At 46.1% G+C, this 20,058-nt stretch overlaps 1 long non-coding RNA gene across 1 annotated transcript in view; it reads left to right on the plus strand.

The window, feature by feature from the left end:
* The first annotated feature begins 1,165 nt into the window (after positions 1-1,165).
* LOC143363573 (uncharacterized) overlaps positions 1,166-20,058 on the plus strand; it is an 84,840-nt gene continuing 65,947 nt past the window's right edge. The window contains exon 1 of the long non-coding RNA XR_013083851.1: positions 1,166-1,219. This is a non-coding gene — a long non-coding RNA (uncharacterized LOC143363573). The remainder of the gene's footprint in view (positions 1,220-20,058) is intronic.

Here is a 20,058-nt window from a genome sequence, read left to right on the forward strand (position 1 = left end):
GTTCTCCAAAAATTCGGTCTTCGCCGGGGGTATATATGTGGGAGGTCTAATATTTTTAACAGCGAGAAAGTGACTGGGGGTCCGTGGTCATCTGGTGGCGGGTGGCGGGACTAACAGTGGGGTGACGGCGCAAGGGTCGGAGAAGTGTGCGTGGAGGGGGTTGACCGCGTTCGGCGTGAGGCAGGAGCGTTGAAGTGTTGTTTCCAGGCGTTTCCTGGAAATCGTCGCGTTTCCCGCGCGGGAACGTGACAAACCCTCGCCATCACATTGCCCCTCTGAAAGGGGGGGCGATCGCTTGGGGAGTCCCACACTTTCTCGGGGTTGGAATGGCCCTGAGAAGTTGTGCGTAAAGCATTCAACCTCCCTCCACTTTAAATAATAAAAATAAAAAATAAAAAAAAAGCAACAAACAGCACTTTTCAGTGCTCCAAACAGCACTATTTAGTGCTAATTGTAAGAGTTAAAAAATAAATTCAATTATATAAAAAATTAATAGATATTAAAAATATTCCGTCATCCCTTTCCAAATCCTTCTTTCAATCTTCTTCGAATCCACTTCCTCTCGCACGCACACTCTTCGCGCTCTTTTCTCTCTCTCTCTCTCGCACACTCCTCGTGCTCTCTCTGTCTCGCACACTCTTCGCGCTCTCTCTCTCGCATGCACAGTCTTCGCGCTCGTTCTCTCTCTCTCTCTTTCTCGCACGTACGCTCTTCGCCTTCCACAACACGGCACTTTGTCTTTCACGACACATTGTGGTGTTTACGCATCACTTTATCTTTATTACGCATTGAAACTTATATAAAATACCTTTTCCCACCCTACACAGGAAGATTTACTTCAATTTTTACCGATATTTACTGTTAGAACAAGGTTACGTCTGTTCTTAATGCGGCGGACCTGCCCTCTATATCGAAGGCACAGTTTGGCTCGAAAAGACCACATGATTCCGCATGGAATTTTACGTGGAGACTTCGCATGGATTGTGAAATCCATCTGTATCAGCATTCGACTAGGAATTTGGCGATAAATTTCAGTACCAAAATCATATCACATGAGGACCAAATTCAGCTTCGAGCAGGGTTTGGTACAAAATACATAAGTCTTATGCTCGCAATGTGTGCAGCACACATTCCACTCGATTTGGTCGAGTGGGCATTTGGCTAACTGGGTAGTTATAATTGAAGACATTTCATCTCATAAGTGGAAATGGCAAAGTGAGTATATACATTATCCTAGAATTAAAAAAATTTTTTTTCTTCGAATTATATCGATTGTACAATGAGAACAGAACACATATCCATATCACGTCCTAATGTAAGGCCCTTTTTGTTTGTAGGAAGTAGAAACTTCAAGAGTGGTGTGCTGTCCGTGTCCGCTGATAAGAGGAAGCATAGCAAAAATAAATAAATAAATATATTGTTAATAACCTATGACCTACACTATATAATATATATTAATTAAACTCTTCTTAAGCATCCCTACACCTTATTTTCCATTCGATGGTTTTATTTCCATTTGTAACGGTACACGCCTCGTCGCGGGAAGCGCCGCGAGGCGTGCGAGCCCTCCCCGGATTGGCTCAGCGACCAGGGTTCTTTGGGGAGGGGAACGAGGTGGTTAAATGAAAATGCTCGGTTTAAGGGAAAGAAAATAACTATACTTTATTTTAAATATTGCCGGAGGCCGGATTCCCCGTGGGTCCGGCGCCGGAGTCTCGACGGGGGCCTGTCTCTCGTCCGGCCTGGTGATAAAGAAGCAAAACAAAACAATGAACCGTGAGCGTGGACACCCAGTAACGGCGCGGACCTATCCTACGATCGAACTTAACCCTATCTTACGCGGTACCTAAATCTAACGGCCTTAATAACTAATACGCGACTTATCCCTATCCTATGCCCGGAGCGTCGGTATCTCCGGTTCCGGTACAGGTCGCGGTGGTCCGGAGTATCGCGGTGGACGCCGTTCGTCGGCGGACGGCGGCGGAAAAGCCGGAATCCGGTTTGGTACGGTGCGCGGAGAGCGGGGCGAGCCGGGCTCGCTTGGCGTTGGCACGGCGTTCGGGCGCTCTCGGCGCGGTCCCGCACCTCCCCGACTCTCTTCACGCGGTCGCCTCAGCGAGATGATCGTAACGGCCGCGGCCCAGCAGGTGATAGTGGACTGGCGTCGGTTCCTGCGTCGGCTGAGCTTGCGAGGCGCGGAGAGGAGGTGCGAGATTCGCGGAACGCTCTGTCTGTCGTCCCCGCGCGGCCGCGGCCCGAGTTCGTAGGCACAGACGTAGACCTAATGCCTACGACTCGAAACCGGCGAGGTCGCTCGTCCCCGGTAGTATACCGTGAGGCGAGCTCCACACGCTGCTGCGGTCGGTTGGAGACTGAACGTCTGGAGCGCGACGCGGAATCTCGGACGGGAGCGCGGGATGCGGGAACGGGTCCGAGGAGTGGGGATGACGGTCCGGAGTGTCGAAACTACGGTGCTCTGAAAAGAGCAGGCCGTCGATCGACTGCCTCCCAGAACCTGATCGCGGTCTCGGTTTCGACGTATGGGACGTAAACCCACGCAAGCCTCGGCCGATCCCAGCGCTTCGGCGTGTTCGCCCGATAGTAAACCGAGGCTAGCACGATTCTGCGCGGCTGCGAGAGGATCTGGGCTCGGGTGTTCGCCCGAGAGCTGCTCCAGACCAACTCCGCTCTCGGGTGGTTTCGTCGCGATCTTTATAGCCCGAACGCGGACCTCGTGTGCTCGTTCGCGAATCTTCGGCACACGCCGATTGGTCCGCGCCCGGGCTGGATTCGCGGATTGGCACGCGGCTGGTCCTAGCCGGTGATTGGTGCGGGCCAAGGTACAAAGTCGCTCGCAACGAGACACATACGTCTCGTTGCACATTATTTTAAGATTTGAATATTTTTTTTTATTTTATAACAGTCTTGTTATGATAATTGAATTTTATATCATTTTTATTTCTGTTTCGTGTCTTTCCCTGCTTGGAAAGATTCGCGGGAAACTAAGAAGAATGCAACTAAACTCGCGAGGAAAATTAAAGGATTGTGGATGAGTGTGTATTTGGAATGGTATGAAAGTATGCTGAGTGAAAGTGGAGAAAGCGGACTGTATGAATGAATTGAATGGAAGGCAGATTTGCAATAAATTAACTGTATTTTCTCACTGTAAAGTTTCAGTTTGTCTCAACGGTTGAAGAAATATAATAAATGACTGATAAGCAAACGATCTCGAAATTTGTCTCTTATTACGTAACGCACAGCTGACTCGGGTTTCCAGAAAGAGAGCGAGTAACGGTTCTCTCTCGGTTTTATTACCTCGATCCTTCGGGAAGTCCGTCACGCGCAGATGTTTCCGGTTTTGCTTCGAGAACATTCCAGAAGGATTGAGCCTGTTTTCCGCGAATCACGCTTGAGGGTTTTCGCCCGCGCGAGCCTCGATAACAGACGCTGTTTGTCGGTGTTCTAGCGCGTGTCGCGGGACACTCTATGATTGGCAGTCGCGCGGTTGAGAACGGTGAGGCATTATGGCGTCCGCACGCGCCAATCTCAAACAATTTCCTTCATGTAACTTGTACAGTTCATTTTTTTTAATTTTATTGTCTATTCGTATTCTTTCTTAAGATTATAAATATGAAACAAATAAATAATATGATACAAATATATGTAAAATAAAAATAGATTAAGATTAAAATAAATACGTTTGTAAATTCAATTTTCCCTCTTGTCGTTTATTCCGATTTTTCCTGATATTTACTTTCAGAACAAGGTTACCCCGTTCTTATTGCGACGGACCTGCCCTCTATAACGAAGGCTGATCGAAGCGAAAGTTTGGCACGAATATGGCGTGGCAGACTTTCTACTGGAATACATATGGTAATGCGGCGGCAGATAGATGGCACTTCCGAGTCAAATTTTAGTGGCAGATTCAAAGCATTTTGCTTACTGGGTGTATCCCGACGTGGCATAATACTTTAATATTTTTTCCACTTTTCTATCTCTTTGTACTTTCTCTGGCTTCGAGAATATATTCAGGTTCCCGAATGGGCATGCCTCTTGTATGTCTGCTGTCGACTATTTCCGGCAGCATACAATCGATATAAAAACGCGACAATTTTGGCTTCATCTTACGTTGCCAAAATTCGTCGTCTCTCTCAACTTTAATTGTCTTAATTCCTTTTTTCGTCCACAGGCAAAACAGGCAGTATTTTCTACCAGTTGCGTGTAGCTACCCATGTACTTGGTAGTAGTACTCGTGGGGTTTCTTCAATGCAGTACCTGCACTGTCTGCAAATATTTTCTTGACAGCTGGTACTGTGCTTATTGCCTCTTCTGGCGTTAAATTCTCTGCGGTTTGTGGGCATTTTATTTCCACAATACCGTCGTCATCTATCACACCGTCTGGCGATGCTCCCAAATAGGGAATCGATGGATCGATGAAAAGGCCACATCGTCGAATTTGAATGTTTTTTCTTGCTAATTCTTCGCGAGCAATATCTTCATTCTCCCTTCCATACTCTAGAGCGGGAACGGTTAGCGGGCGTGGATAGAGCAACGTCCTCACCAGCTTCGAACAAAGCGTGGTTTTTTCGGTGGCACACGGCGCGGAAGTTGGACGCAGTCAAAAGCTTCGACCTGTATGTCATCCAATTTGTGTTTGCGTTCTGTCCAATGGTATCCTGCTCGATGTTTTCTCGGTCCTTCTGCCAATTGTTTAGCATTTCCATCTGCTTTTCTATCTGCAGATCAAACATGCATTTGTCCATGTCTTCTTTCTCCGCGTTTGGTCCATAATCCGAATCTTGGACTGCGCGGAATTGCTTCTTCGTGCTCTTCGTGGTCCTCTTCTTTTCGGCATTTTCTGAGACTTTCTTTTTGCGTCGTTCTTCCATATTTTTCAAAACTTATGGCGATTCTTTTACCATAGCTTTGCATAAGCGAGACAATGCTTCGCCTGTATTGTATTGTACCACAGCAGCGGCACATCTTGCGAAGTACGATCCTCTTTGGCCGAAATGTAGTCTCTTTCCGTCAATATGTTTTGCAATAACGGAGTTGAAGCTCTCCACCGCGCTGTTGTTGGTTCGGTAGAGGAGGCTTTCGGAATACGCCGATAGTATCCGGATGATGTCCTTGATGGTTTCGTAGACACCAACGGTTGACAATTGCGGAACAATATTCTGTTCGTCCATCTTCGGTGTTCCATCGCAGAAGTATCCTAATTCTTTGCATTTCTCGTGTTCGCCAAACACGTGGCTGGGCACATTCTTGATATCTGCAAGCAAATTTCTCACTTTCTGAGACATCGGCAGGTTCGGCTGCTGGAATCTGTATTCTGCAGCTTTCATGATGTCCGTGCGCATCCGCAGAATATTATTCTCTACAGTTTTCCTCAGCTTTCCGGGCGGAGTCTACTTCGCAACATCTTTCATCTTGTTGCAGAAGTTGCGCGTCAAATGATTCGTGCATTCAATTTTCTTGACACGAACCAAATTTTTATATGGGTCGCAGTCTATTATTCTTTTGTACACGCTGCTATCGCCGTCAACAATCAGTGTCGAATATACAAGTCCTCGTTTTTCGACACTGGTGTTGAATCCCTCTGCTATGGCTTCGCTCTCCATTCTGGTGGATGTCCGGTTTGCGCCCCAATTCTTGAAACATTGGTGTTGCCTTGCTTCTTTTTACAGTTTCGTCGCAGCTTGGCAAATGCAGCAAGTCTTGTTCTTGACTGCAATGAACAACACTTTCTTCGTGTGGTAGCCCATGATAACGCCCACACCAGACATCGAGTCGTATTTCCCTGTCCGGTACGACCGCTTCATCCAGCTTCCGTCAGCCACGACGGGAATGTGTGGAATTCCACATGGGAGGACGTCGCCTCTTTCAACGGCTAGCCTCTTCTCCTCTTCAGTCGCTGTCATCATTTCCTCTTCCACAGCAGCGCCGAATCCGTTGACGATGTAGTCGTGATATTTGCGGTACTGCCTCCTCGACATGCACGGAACGTTTATGGCTGCGAGAAATTCTTCCATTTTCCCGTATCCGCCTCCAGTTGTCATTGTTCCGGCGACCGCGCTTCGGTTGATATCCATGGTTTCAGCATCTCCAGGCTGACTATGGACTTCGGTTCTGTAATTGCACATCTTGCATTCTATGACCAGTGTGGTCTTCAAACCGAATCTCTTGAGATTTTTTATTTCCAAATGTCTGGTCGAACACTCGAATGTTCCCGAATGTTCGGCTATCAGCTTCATTTGCTGAAAGACGTGGTGCATGTCCACGATGCTCAAACCGTCAGAGAGGCACAATCTTTCCTCGACTGTCGTTTCTCTTTCCACGACAAGATTCTCATTTTCGACGGTTTTTTCCGTCTCTTCTATTGTTTCGGATTAGACGGGAGAATAAACTCTTCTTCTAGGGACGAGCACTCTATTCACCGTCTAGCGGTTCGTCAACGGACGAACTTCACAAAAAACTATGTACAGTGGTAAGGCCAACCGTCAGGTTTGACCTAAGCGACAATAAATGTAGTAGTATCATTTATTGTTCCCCTAGGGGTTACAATTCGGTTCCACACCGCTCTTCTTAACCTAACTCTTAACCTAAAACTTAAACTATGCTTAACCTAAGTTAACCTAACTTATTTTATCCTAACTTAATTTAACTAGTTTCCGTAAGAGAGAGAGAGAGTTCTTACTGTAGCGTACGCCACGTTCCCGTTTTACCTCTCACACACACACTCATACCATCTCTACTCCCCCTCCCCTACCTCTCACCCATCCTTTCCCCTACCCCCTGGACCTCCTCTTCCGGCTGCACTCATTCATTCCATTCCTAAGCATTCATACCTTGCTCTACCCACCCACCCCCGCGCCTCTTCCACCCGTACCTTCCCTCCACTCCTCTAACCTCCTCATCCATACCTCTCCCTCTCCTTCATCTCCTAGCACCTCCCCCACCATCCCCTGCCAACCTCTTCCCTCATCCCCTCCCCAGCACAGCTCCCACACATGTTCCTACGTTTCCATCCCCCACCCACAGACCCTACACCTTCTCTCCTCTTCCTCCATCCAATACCTTCCACCCCTCATCTCATTACCCAACCTAAATCTAGCTACTCTTTGCCATCTACTCTCTCCCCACCCCTTCCTCATATATCCTGGTATCCCCTCTCCCTTGACCCTCCCATACCACTCATTATATCTCGCTCTCCTTATCTTTTCCCATCTCTCCTCCTGCTGCCTCCTCCTTTCCCTTTTTACTAACTCTCCACTCACTATCTCTGTCTTCTCCTCCATCATCACCTCTGCCTCCTCTGCTGACCATCCTCTCTCTTCCCAGAAACGTCTTCTCTCATTCTCCCACCCATCTACCTCCCCTCCCCTTCTGCCCCTGCCTCTTACCTGTTCCAAGCACATCCTTGCTAACTCCCACCCTCTTCCCTCCCTCAGCTTCTTCTCGTAGCTCCATGCCCTTAACCCCGCCCTCCCTCTCAACATCTCCCTCTGCAACTCTTCCCTTACCATGTACCCCGGCGTGCACCTCTCTACCCCTAGCACCCATCTCAGAAACCTCTCTTGCAGTCTCCCCAGCCCTTCCCATTCCCTCCATCCCCAAATTTCCACCCCGTAGCTGATTACCGACCACACCAACCTGTCGAATAACCAGATTCTCCTTCCCCAGTCTCTCCAACCCCCTCATCATACCCCTCATCCCCTCCTCATCCTCTGCCACCATAGCCACGTCATCCGCGTACGCAAGCGTAAAGACTTTCCTCTCCCCTAATTTTACCCATCCCCCTTTCTCCAGCACCTCGTCCATATCCGCTAGCAGCAGCGTAAACAGCAACGGCCTTAGCGGGCACCCCTGCCTCACCCCCCTTATCGTCCAAAAACTTGCCCCCTACTCCCCTCCCACCCTAACTTTACTCCTCGTCTCCGTCAACATCTCATCGCACCTCACAACCAGCCCTTCCCTTACTCCCCTTTCCTATAATGCTTTCACCAATACTTCCCTGTCCACCGCATCGAATGCCGCCTTCAAAGCTACAAAGAAGATCACCATCTTCCTTTCCTTCCTTCTCACCTGCCTGTTTATGAGATAATTCAGCACGTTTATATTATCTACGCACCCCACCCCCTTCCTGAACCCCGTCTGACTCGCCGGTAACATGCCTTTCTCCTCCACCTCCTCCCTCAACCTCTCCGCCAGGATTGCTGCGTACACCTTATACGCTGTTTGTAACAGCGTAACTCCCCTGTAGTCTTCCACCTTTCTGCTATTCCTTTTCTTTGCAATGGGGATCACTGTCCCTTCCGACCACTCCTCCACCCAACCCTCCCCCTTCCATACCCTATTGCATACCCTCCACAACCACATTTCCAACTCGCTCCCTCCATATTTCCAAACCTCATTCTCTATTCCGTCCCCACCCGCCGCTTTCTTCTCCTTCAGCCCCTTTATCACCCTCATTACCTCCCCTATTTCTATTTCCCTTTCACTGTCCCGCCTTCTTCTTGTTACCCCTCCCACCCTTTCCCTCTGTTCCACCCCACCCAACTGCCCCCTGAAATGCTCATTCCATCCTTCCATCTTTATTCCTTCGTCTATCCATGCTCTTTTCTTTCTTTCCCTGTTCACCACCTGCCATATCTGCTTCTCCGTCTTCACCGCCTCCAGTTCCCTTTCCCATTTTGTTCTCTCCTCCTTCTTTTTCTCCTCACACAGCAACCTGTACCTCTTTCTGCTTTCCCTGTAATTCTCACCCTCCCCCCTTCTTCCTCCATCTCCTCAATTCCTCCCTCACCTTCCTTTTTTCCTCTCTACATTCCTCATCCCACCACCCTTTCCTTCTCTCTTTTCCCTACCTCCCCTAGTGCTTCCTTAATGTTCTCCTTTAACCGTGTCCAGTCCTCTTCTACCCCTCCCACTTCCTCCTCTCTTCTCCACCCAAATCTTTCCCTAAAGGCCTTTATCCCTTCCTCCTTTATCCTTTCCTACTCTCGCCCCCTTCCCAGCCCCTTCCTTCCTTCTTCTTTCCCTCCTCTCCCCCTTAATCCCTACTGTCACTGGTGCGTGGTCTGACTCTATTTTATCCCCATCTTCCATCCACTCCACCCCCTCCCTTGTTTCCTCATTTCCTAATATATAGTCTATCACCGAGTTCCCTATTCCCCCCGTGAAAGTCCACTCTCCTTCCTCGTCTCCCTTCGTACTTCCATTTAGAATCCCCCACCCCCTCTCTCCCACATATTCACAGAGCCTCCTCCCTTCCGCATTCACTTTCCCGTCTTTAGATCTCCTGCTTTCTCCTGCCCCTCCTTCCTCTTCCTCCACCACTTCCCCTCCTTCTCGCCCCGTTCTCGCGTTGAAGTCCCCCCCTATCAACACCTTTGTTCCTCTCTCTCTCCCCTCTGTCCAGTCCCCTAAATCTTCCAGTTTCTTGTCCAAATCCCTATTAACGTACACCCCTATCACCCTCCACCAACTCATCCCCAGCTTAATTCTTGCCGTCATCAACCCCTCCTTCCCTTCAGCCCTCCCTCCTTCTCTATCCAGTCCTTTCCTCACCCCCATCGCCATACCCCCTATCGCTCTCCCCTTCTTTTCCTCTCTCCTTGCCCACTGCATCTCCCAGTAGAATTCCCTCGACTTCTTTTCCCTTATCCTACTCCATCCCTTCTCTTCCACCCACGTCTCCATCATCGTTATGACATCCCATTCTACCAGCCCCTTCCAAAACTCCTCATCGTTATTCATCAGCCCTGCCACATTCCAGAAACCCACCTTCAACCCTGTTCTCCTCCTCTCCCTCTTCCCCCTCCCTTCTGTTGTCTCTCCCCACTGCTTCCTTCCCTATTGCCCTCCCTGCTCCTCCATCCAGTTTTCCTCTATCTCGTCCCATCTCTTCATTTTCCCGTTCACCCACATTTTCATGTACCCTATCTGTACGTTCCTTCCCTCTCTCGTTTCTATCTCCTCTTCCCTTTCTATCTTCCATCTCGCTCTTCTCTCCTCTTCCGTCAGATCGTCATCTATCCTTTCCACTAACCCCCTAAGTTTTTTCTTCCCCTCCATTACCTTCCTTTTATATTCTCTACCCTCCATTCTCACCAAAACCATCCCTCTACCATCTTTCATTGCCTTCCCTATCGTCCTTACCTCCTTAATTCCCTCGACACCCAGTTCCATCTTCTCCCAAAGCCTCCTGATCTCTCCTTCTAATTCTTTGCCCTCCACCTTCAACCTCCTCACTACCACATTATTCCTCTTCATCTCTCTTTCCCTCTTATCATGCTTTACTTCAAGCTTCCTTAATCTTCTCCTCCCTTTCCCGATCTCCACCTGTCTCTTCTCCCCTTTCCTCTTGTTCCTCTTGCGCCCCCTTCTCTTTATCCCCATCCATTCTTCTACCTTCTACATTTTTCCCTCCAACCTATCCATCCTCTTGTCTACTTCCTCACTACCCCTCCTCACCCCCTCTCCTCGCCCCATCTCCTCCATCCTCCACTCTACCTTTGTCACCCTTCCCTGAATACTCTCCAACCATTTCCACGTCTTCTCCCTGCTTGCTACCTCCTCCCTCCTATCTTCCCTCCATCTCTCCGTTTCCCTCCCCCAATCTTCAATCAACTTCCTCCCAGCTTCTCTGTCCTTCCATAGTACGTCCCTTAAACTCTTCACCTCCTCTATCAGTCCCTTAAGGATCCCCACCATCTCTTTGCACTCCCCTACCCCCTCCCCCTCTGCCTTCTGTGGCGACCTCTTAGTCGCGTCGCTTCTCTTAAATGCGTCATGCTCTACCTCTTCCCCTCCCTCTACCTCCCCTATGCCCCTTTTCCTTCCCACACTTTCCACGCTCCCCGAGCTAAACCACCTCTTCAGATTACTTTCGCCCGACAGCGTCCCTACTCTGCCCTTTCCTTCTTTGTCATCCTCCCTTCCCCTTCCCAAGCCTAGCTCTCTTCTCTCCTCCACTTTCCGCCTTTCTTCAGCCATTTTTCCCTCCTTTTCCTATTCGAACCTTTTCAAACCTTTCCGCCTTTCAGCCCCCCTTTCTCTATTCCTCCTTTCACCCAACAGAGCGCGACACCTTCGCTCCTTCTCCTTCTCGCGAGCACGCCTATTTCTCGCCACGTGAAAACCTAACCTCTACCCTACCTCCTTTTTCCCTTCCGTCCTACTTCTCCTCTCGCTCCATCGCCCTTTGTCCTACCTCACCCGTCTCTCCCTTGCTCCCTACTAGCACCTCTCTACAGCCTTTACCCTCCGCCTTTTCCCTACACCTCTCTTTCACACACAACTTTCACTCAGTATCTCACACTCTGCACTCTCCTTCGCAACCGGAAGCGGAAGCTTCAATCGATAAGTAATGATATCATTATGATAACGTTAATAAGACATAATATTAGATTTAGTTGGTAAACGCCAATACGCTACTCGTTACAATGTTGTCTCTAATACTGAATCATGACCACATGGAGCGTTGCGTCGTATGCCTCCTGGAGACAACAATGTAAGAGTTTCACCATCACTTATTAATAACAATAAAATGTTTGTTACAATTCATAATTCTGCCATGGAAACATTATTAATCGATTGCAAATAGTTTTCTGATGGAAACAAGTCTAAACAAGTCACAAATCCGATAAGTTAGACGGTGCCAGTATTGATACCAGAGAGGATAGGAGAGTGCTCACGCCCGGGGTTTCGGCGTTCCCACTTTCGTGACATCGCCGCTTTAGAAGGTCGGAGTCGCCGAGGGGCCGGGACCACTCAGAAATGAGCGCGCGAGGAGGCAAGGAGAGACGGGAGAATTAAACCTTTGTCCTTTGGGAAAATGCACTTTATTTCACTCGCTTGTACGACGCACGAGGTGCGAGGCACTCGAGAGCGCGAGAAAGAACGCGCGAACGAGAATCGCGAGCCGGCGAACGTACGGAGATCTTGCACGGCAACTTCTGCCGTCGGATCGCGAGAGGAAATCTTCAGCAGCACGAAACGCGTGCCGCCGCGAGACGGAAATCTTCTACGCGGACGCCGGAAATCTTGACGCGAAGCAGAGTGCACGTTACGCGGCGCGGGAGATCGCGAGAATACTGCTACCGAATGATGCGAAATCGCGAGAGTCTCAGAGCGCGAGAGATGAGAATCTCTACTTATCGAGACGAGAGCGGACAGACGAGCAAACGTGCTAGAGCGATACCTTGCGATTGATGAGCGTTCAGAACGTTAAGAGAGCGAGAAGGCATACGCAGGTGCCTTAAATAACAAAGACCGTCGAATGTGGAGCACCGTGATTGGAGCTCGCACATCGGACGATCCTTGTTTGTCTAAATTTGAAGGATTCAAGCTGTGAAATTCGGCCAATGAGAATTGAAACGGTTGCTACGCGGTGTCGAGCAACGGCGACATGCGCTCTTGCCGCGTGTTGACATACGCGACAAAAACCGTATGAAATAGCGGTCGCCGGTTAGACAATAGGCACCGAATTCCACAGCTTGAATCCTGAACAGTAACTAACATGTAAATCTTGGGTACAAAATCTCTAATTAATATAAATGAAGAATAATATTAATTGTAATGATACGTATTTTATTTCTTTCCAATTTTGTAGTTGCAAACTCTAGTTGTAAAAAATGGAAAACCCGGAAAAATTCGAACAAATACAGATTTCATATCGAAGTTTAAAAGCGACCACCCTGAAAATTAATTTAATAATGAGCTATTGTCATCAACACTATCTTAAATTTTTTCATATATTTAGCTACTGTTATTATTAATTGAAAAAAATTTTCTTTCATGAATAAATATTTTTTCCACCTCAGCACCATAAGATTTTTACTAGATGACTTTAAAAACATATTAAAACTATTTTTAAATAATTTTAGTCGAAAACATTCTAGTTTGCTCTTTATTTCACCGTTCTACTAATTTTTTATGGGCTGCATTGCAGCTCTGTTTAACACTCATTTACAACTCGATACCATAGTACCATCCATATTCAAGGAAGAACAATTTTTTGCGACGATCATTGAAAAAACAAAATAGTTTCCACAATGCAGTACTTTAGTGCGTTTGTGACTTAGCGCCCTACCTGTGTTCTGTGTCCCATCTGGAGTTTTATGGTACGCTAACAATCGCTATTGAGTCGCAAGCCAGACCGTACAAGCGAATGCATCCACAACTTCCAGAGACCTGTCTCCAAAACTAATTAAAGGAAGGCTAAACATGCAGTGTGCACGAAACTCCTCAAAAGAGGTGGATTCCAGTCGCTCGTGTCATAAACCGCATTCGATACTTCATCGACAGGGTGATCTTACATATTCCTGTAACAGTTCCTGAACACATTTGTGTCCTGAAACTGCTTTGTACGGTATTACACACGCCACATAATTTTTATTTTCTAATTTTGTCAAAGTAGTATATATAACAGAATCATACAAGTGTCTACAATTACTTGAATTCCAAAATACAGAGCGTTTCTTCTTCTGCGACTGTAAAAAAGGACTTTAAAAGAATGTTTAGATAACAGGTGGGCTGTCCTTCCAAAAGGCACCTGTGACCGATCGAGATGAAACTTGGTGAGTATGTAAAACTCAACATTCTGAATAACTTTTTCCTATACATGTAACCGCGGCTCAGCCATTGTTTGTGCGACCCTCGAGGGTCAGTTTATTAGCTTTGGACGAAGTGCTCGTCTTGCACATTTGGCAACCAAATGTTCCAAGAACGGAATCTTTACAAGGTCATTTACAACCGGGAAAGTAAAAATCACGCTTCGGGGATTAGGACTCGGGAAGTAGTTTATTACCCTTGCACGTGTGCTTCCCTGGTCTTCACTTCCGAAATGGCCGTTTTCACCCGTCTCCATAAAATACTTAGGTCATTGTCACGTGTCCCCGGACGGGCCTTACCTGCGTTGCGCCGCCTGAGTCCGGGTTTTTCCGTCAACACGGCTTGCCAAATGTTTCTTACGCTTTTCCACCACTTTCTCTACCATCGTGGGCGTTGGCCAGTCAAGTCACCGCCCATTGACAACTCGCTTAAATATCGGTGTTTGGCAAGCGCGGGTGGATTTTAGAAAACACACCGAAGTCCAAGCCCTTCCCTTACGGCCACTGTTTCGTACAGTCTTTAGTCAGAAGAACATACCGAAGTCTTAGTACTTCCCTTAAGGCCACTGTTTCGTACAGTTATTAAGACAAGAGTATCTTCTCTTGTAATAATCAATCGCGCTAAATATACAGTCCACAAAGTTTGTTTATATTAATGTTAAATAAAGTGATAGTTCTGTTACTTGTTAAACCTGGTAATCACAGCCCATACACAAAATACCCCTCCCGAACAACGAAGCTGACCATACGGCGCGATCAGCCATAGCTTCGGAGATATTCGCGGAAAACTGCAGCTACTACTACATTGAATTTTGCCTATACGTGTATGTCCGAGGCGTGCGTATTGTGTTTCCCCGGTGCTTTTCGGAAGTACAGCCGGTGGTATAATTCAAGTTTGTTGGGGTTAGGCCGTTGAGGGGACAGAATCGACACAATGATCTGTTTATGTTTTTTCCGCTAGAAATGTGATACGCACGCCTCGGGCGTGCACGTATAGGAATATCTCCGAAACTATGGCCGAGCCGCGGTTACATGTATAGGAAAAAGTTGTTCAGAATGTTGAGTTTTACATACCCACCAAGTTTCATCCCGATCGGCCATCGGTGCCTTTCGGAATAATATCCAAAAATTGTTTAATACAAAGCGGGATATAGTCCGGTGTAAGTTAAGAATTAATATCATTGATCTTCTAATAAGTAATATCACTGAATAAGTTAAGAAATAATATCATTGATGGAAAAGCAAAAAATCATTTATTACATAGGAATGCAGATATCGATAGAAATACAGATATAGTAAATATGTTCCAGTGTTCAAATACTGACGACTAACGCATTTTTTAAAAATTTTATTATGTTTTATCATTGTATATTTATATTATCAATTTAAATCGATTAAATTTCAATATAATGATAAGTACCCATTTCATTTTGATAAAATATAGCAGGCCGCCGAAAATTATCGGAAAGTAGTAAAATATATCACCTAGCAATTCCATTTAAATTATATAATCAACATGGATCAGACAGGACGTCAGTATCAATCAACGTTCGAAATTACGATAACATAAAAGGGAGAAAAGACCGCACTGGTTCAAGTAAAGGTAGATGAACTTATGTCACATCACACAAACGTAACAGTAACTTGTTCGGAAACCGGAAAATGAACACAGGATATTTATAAAGACTTCTTAAAATTTAATATATATATTTGATATATAAATAATAATATATAATAATAGTAAATAATTCTGTTGTTAGTAAATAAATACATGTTATTTGTTCAGGATTCAAGCTGTGGAATTCGGTGCCTATTGTCTAACCGGCGACCGCTATTTCATACGGTTTTTGTCGCGTATGTCAACACGCGGCAAGAGCGCATGTCGCCGTTGCTCGACACCGCGTAGCAACCGTTTCAATTCTCATTGGCCGAATTTCACAGCTTGAATCCTTCAAATTTAGACAACCAAGGATCGTCCGATGTGCGAGCTCCAATCACGGTGCTCCACATTCGACGGTCTTTGTTATTTAAGGCACCTGCGTATGCCTTCTCGCTCTCTTAACGTTCTGAACGCTCATCAATCGCAAGGTATCGCTCTAGCACGTTTGCTCGTCTGTCCGCTCTCGTCTCGATAAGTAGAGATTCTCATCTCTCGCGCTCTGAGACTCTCGCGATTTCGCATCATTCGGTAGCAGTATTCTCGCGATCTCCCGCGCCGCGTAACGTGCACTCTGCTTCGCGTCAAGATTTCCGGCGTCCGCGTAGAAGATTTCCGTCTCGCGGCGGCACGCGTTTCGTGCCGCTGAAGATTTCCTCTCGCGATCCGACGGCAGAAGTTGCCGTGCAAGATCTCCGTACGTTCGCCGGCTCGCGATTCTCGTTCGCGCGTTCTTTCTCGCGCTCTCGAGTGCCTCGCACCTCGTGCGTCGTACAAGCCAGTGAAATAAAGTGCATTTTCCCAAAGGACAAAGGTTTAATTCTCCCGTCTCTCCTTGCCTCCTCGCGCGCTCATTTCTGAGTGGTCCCGGCCCCCCGGCGACTCCGACCTTCGGTCGACGCCAAACATTATTTATAATTCAAAATGCAATTTTATTATATGCAATTATATTAATTATGCAATTATAATATAAATAGACAATGATAAAACATAATTAAAAAAATGCATTAGTCGGCAAGATTTGAACCCTGGTCGTTCGGCTGAAAACTTGGTACGCTACCGTCGTGCCACACCGATTCTTGTAATGTAGGAAAAATACGGCATTATATAAGAAATAATGAAACTTTAATCGTCAATATCTCGAAAACTATTGAGTATCTGCCCCTATAATGGTATATATTCGTGAACAGGAGAACGAGAGCTACAAGTGTGCAAAATTTCAACAGAATCGGTGACCCGAAGGTCGTGGCCTCTCCTTTTAGCCTTGGAATCAGGCCTCTGGAAGTTGCGAATGTGTTTGCTTGTACGGTCTGATTTGCAACTCAATGTCGATTGTTAGCATGCCATAAAACTCCAGATGTGACACAGTAGGGATGTGCGGGCCGGCTCGTGAATCGGGCACTCGAATCGGGACACGTCGAGCGGTCCGAGCCTTTCGGACGGCCCATGACTCGACTTTATCGAGCACGTTCGAAAAGAATCGGGCAAGTTCGGGCGAGCGAGTTATTGCAATACCCAAGATTCAACTCTGCGTTCTTTTTGAAATAGATAATGGTAATAATAGTATTTCATTTGTAACTTATAACGTGATTTTTAATATATTTGATTTTTTTTTATTCGATTTGAATATTTGAAATAATACACGTTTCACGTGAAAAACTTAAAAGACAATATTTCCGGCATTTTGACGAATTTGTTTCGAATGAACTTACATATAAATCGATAATATCATTAACTCCTTACGGAGTTACATACCCATAAAAGGTATATAAATATGGTAAATTATAATAATTTTTTGGAGAGTGATGTTATTATTAACTTCTATATGGCTTGCTTAATATCGTGTTATTTAACTTACTGAACTATCATTAACCTTACGTAAATTGTGCAACGCCTACTGACTCCGTGAATTCATTTTCTCACGTAAGCCTCGCAGGATACTGCACAAAGATCCCTTGTTCAAGGATCTTTCCCCGAAACTTGTATCGCCTTTCTCCTGAGTGTCTGCCTGCAATGTGTGAATTGTCATTGAGTGGAGTACGGCTGGTCTGTCTTCCCGCTTCTAGACCCGTACCCAAGCCCGTAACGAATTCTTAGGGCCAAGCATGCCAATAAATAACTAAAAAATGACAGTGTCTCACTCGATCGTAAAACAGATCCAGACATGATGTCTGAGCATGGGCAATCATGATGTCTAGATAATTCTAGAAAAATATAATATTAAATTCCCTACATTTCAATTTAAATAAGATAAGCTAATTTTTAAAGTAAGTGAAATTACAATCAAAGTAAATACTTTTATCTACACGTATAACTCCACACAATCAAATTGTACAAAAATTTTAACAGCTTATAGCTGGCAAAGATTATTCGAAGAAAATTATTCGAAGCGTTTGAATAGCAATACAGATCAAATTATATCGTGTTTAGTGTCATTTTAATCAGAAAAACTCCACAAATAGGTTGATGGAAGTGCTATAAAAAAATAATGAAAAATAAAGAAGTTTTGTAATTTGATTAGTAGTAGTTTCACACCGATAGTAGTTTCACCTCGGATCGCGCGGCTGCCGTTTATTGCGCCGCTGGGCGACTGAGGTGGCACAAGCTTCTGGGCTTGGGCCGACGGCGCTCGAAGCCGCTTATTCAAGCTGACGAAAATTATTCGAAATTTGGAATAATTAGTCGTAGCCTCCGAATAACTGTACAGATAAAAAATGAAAATTTAATTTGAAGCTTCGAATATAAAAAAGTATTTTTATTCGTCGGATAAATTCTCATCTAATAAAATTATTTATTCGACACTCGTCCAATAGAGATGCTTTTTTTTTTATTCGAATATGTAACCGTACAGGTTACATATTGATACACCCCATATATCGAACGTCGATGTCGACCCCACCATAACGCTCCGTGACGTAACCCGCGAGTCCTGACGGAGAAAAGGACCGCAAGATATCGCGACACTTGTCGCAATGCGCACGCATCGATCCCCACTCGATACCGATCGAAGGAGGTCGATGCGTGCCGCAGATAGATCACTCTACATCTGGAAGCGGTTCTAGCCGCACGCGTCTCGCGAAGTTTCCCGTCGGCGAAACACGGTACGCGATCGAGGGGTCAAAACCGACCCGATAGAACAGGCAAACCGACTGTTCTATCCTCGACGCGTAAGCGCCTCAAACCGAGGAGTCATAGGTGCAAACTGCGCTGTGGCATTGCCGACCATTAAGACGCCGTTTGTGTTCTGTGGAATTATTACGGGTTATTCAAACTTATAAATCGTTCGTTGTAATCGAGGTACCGAGTGGACACTTCGTCTTCATAAATTTCGTGGTTCTCGTTCGAAATGCGCATCACTGCTTCGGTAGGATTTGCCCGGCCGTGATCATTCTGCCGCTATCAACAAGGAATACGTTCGGAGGCCACGTATCGTGCTGAAGAGCGTAGTCCTTGGTAGCGTGGCGTGACCAACGGCTTGGTGTGCGTCTCTATCCACACCACTCGTACGAGTATTCGGACGAGTGTATGGACGGTCTGACAAGTCCACAATCGCGCAGTACGTCGTACGCATACGGATTGTTCGAACGAACTCACAATTTCCCTTCGGGTCGATTCGATACGACCGAACCCTGCACAATCCTTATCATTCTGCCGCTACTTACACGGAGATTGCTCGGAGGCCACGTATCGTGCTGAAGAGTAAACTTCTTAGTTGCGTGGAGTGCCAGGGGTTTTTAGTATGTGTCTCCAACCGGACTACTCGTACGCATTCGCGGCCGGGTACACGGTTGGTTAGACAGGTCACGAATTCGCATATCGCGAGGCGCGATACACGTTTAAATCGTTAAAAAGAAAATCGTTCATTGAAAAACCAGGTGTAGAGGCTAAGCGAGCGAACTGCGTGCGTCGTAACACGGCATACATTGCGTGTTTACGTGTTACGAGAATTCGGTACGGATTACCGATACGCGGTATTCAGCGCGTCATTATAAAGGAATTTATTGCCCCGTACGTCGGGAGAGATCACGGGTCGTCCTGTAAACAAATAGCTCATCTCTGAGCATACCAAAGAGATTGCTCGTCAAAATAGAAATAGTTCTTCCAAGAATATACTGCCCTTTTACCAGTAATTTGTCTACAAGCTTTATTTGTCTCGTCACGAATCCATCTCCTTCGCGAATTGACACGCGTAGGGAATTGGGGGTAGTAACCGGCCCCCGTGTCTTAGCATAAATAACCCTTGAGTCGTCGGGACAGGGATAAATCAAATCAACGCAGTCGAACGAGGAATGTACGGTTACAACACGTTGGCGCAAGAGAGATATCACTTTTTAAACTTCATTAACACTCTTTTCCACGTTTAATGGCATTACATGTAAAACTACTCGAAGAAATTAAAAATAAATAGTTTCCACGATTGTTTCCGAGTCTTAGTACTCGAAGTAAGCCAGGAAAAAAAATATTTTTCGTATTTCTATTTTTACAGGCGCATACGGTTTCTTCAAACATGCGCTTGAGTTCATTCTGAAACCTAGGTATGCTTATCATGGCCGAATTTAATTCATTTTTATGGAATTGCCGAATTTGATTCATCCTTCAAACGTTTTAATTTAATCCCCTACTAGTAAAAAATATAACAAATTTCATTTTATAAGACACTTGAAAATATGGAGTTTTAGCCGCTCTCAGACCACTGTGCGGCGGGGTAAGGGTACCGACTTTTATAGCCAATTCGCCTGTGAAATTCCGCAATCGTTGGGCCTTCGGTCAAAATATACCTGCAGC

This window comes from Halictus rubicundus, unplaced genomic scaffold, assembly GCF_050948215.1.
Source record: "Halictus rubicundus isolate RS-2024b unplaced genomic scaffold, iyHalRubi1_principal scaffold0059, whole genome shotgun sequence".
NCBI lineage: Eukaryota > Metazoa > Arthropoda > Insecta > Hymenoptera > Halictidae > Halictus > Halictus rubicundus.